Here is a 1,676-nt window from a genome sequence, read left to right on the forward strand (position 1 = left end):
TACATACTGATCAAGTTATCACCATTATATTTGGGCAAAAACACCTCAGTCTTAATAGAATGATTGATTATGAAAAATAGACTGAACTTATTAGGTTTTTAAAAATCTTAAAATTGCAATATATATATCACAGAAAGAATAAAAATTGCAATGTGATTTTTCTTTACCCAATATCATACAGCTCTAACTGGCATGAAACAAATCTATGTGAGGCAACATGACGTCCCAGCCATGTTTGTCCTCTGCACTTTTGTCAATTTGACTGCTGTGGCTAGATCTTAAAGTAACAATGTAATATATCCTTGATAAGAAACAAACTTCATACCAACCACACTGCTACAATTGGAACAGTGGAAAATGTTTCTGTATGTGTATGGGCAGTTTCATTGCATACACTAATGAAATGCTTGTACAATAAATGCACGCCAGTCATTAACTGATGCATGTTGTCTTTGTAGACTTTGAAGAGCTGTCGCATCAAAGGTAAATATTTTGAAGCTGATGTCTTCATCACCAATTATGTTTTAGCTTAGCTTAATGAGCTTGCTTGACCTTAAAAGGCATATCAAGTTTATATGTCGTTTTCGACAAAGATGACTGTTGGGAAATGTTGGCGCAAAGAAACTTGCTTGTCTTTTTCCTCTGCAGATTTCTGGTGGACTAACACACTCGAAGACAAAGTGATAGGCGGTATGCTTTGTGCACTTGGACAGCTCTGCATTGCTAGCTCATGTCACTATTTTACTGCATAGATTTACTATAGCATTAGAAACGTAGTATTCTATGGGTAATTATGTAACTGCTTACCACGAAACAGCTGTGCCATTGTGTGTTGCATAGACATTGGATGTGTAGTGACACAGAAGCCATCGCACAATGTGAGAAATGGCCACGATACTAATGTTAAGCAGCCAATGTGTATATTTGTATTGATGGGATGAGGAATCTGTAGGTCTTTCAATAAATTTGTATTTGAGTGACAGGACAAATCGGCATACATGCAACAAACCTTTAGGTCAGTGCTGAGGCAAAACTTGTTGACGTGTGTAATATGGATGCTTGGCAGTGTGACTTAACAGGTAAGTTGTAGAGTTTTCTGTCTCTGTCTTAAAAAATCAAGTCATGCGAGACAGATGTATTATAGGATAAGGAGTGTAAACAGGGCAGAACGATGTTGGTGTACAGTCTGAAAAGACCACCGTGGGAACCGCTCCTGACAAAACACATCCATGTATATGCATTTGACAGTATGACTGCAAAGTAAAGTTGGAAGGAAGTGTGCCTTGCATTTTTTCTTTTTTTTCTCGCCCCTGTCCATCTGCAGATGCCTCGCACCAAGGCGTCCCGGCGTTCAGCAGCAGCGAAGAAGAGGCTAATGGATAGACGTCGAGCTACTGGTAGTGATGTTGTGGCTAAGACTGTTGACGGGGTTACCCCTATTCCCCGACCCAAAAAGGAGCTGACCGTGACTAGCCTGACGAGCCACAACCAACAGCCTGACCCCGCTGCTGCTGCCATCCATGTCGTGGCTATGACTGACGGGGTTACCCCTATTCCCCGACCCAAAAAGGAGCTGACCGTGACTCGGCGGACGAGCCACGACCAACAACCTGACCAGGCCGCACAGCCGCGGCCTGTGTCTGTCATGGCTATGACTGACCACGAGGTTATCCCAT

The 1,676-nt window shown here is 42.2% G+C and overlaps 1 long non-coding RNA gene across 1 annotated transcript; it reads left to right on the top strand.

Moving 5' to 3' along the window:
* The first annotated feature begins 456 nt into the window (after positions 1–456).
* LOC140583001 (uncharacterized) lies at positions 457–1,371 on the top strand. Its single transcript, XR_011985794.1, has 3 exons — positions 457–483; positions 649–690; positions 1,325–1,371. It is a non-coding gene; the product is annotated as an uncharacterized lncRNA (long non-coding RNA).
* The last annotated feature ends 305 nt before the right edge of the window (positions 1,372–1,676 follow it).

Source organism: Paramormyrops kingsleyae, chromosome 25 (genome assembly GCF_048594095.1).
Source record: "Paramormyrops kingsleyae isolate MSU_618 chromosome 25, PKINGS_0.4, whole genome shotgun sequence".
Taxonomy (NCBI): domain Eukaryota; kingdom Metazoa; phylum Chordata; class Actinopteri; order Osteoglossiformes; family Mormyridae; genus Paramormyrops; species Paramormyrops kingsleyae.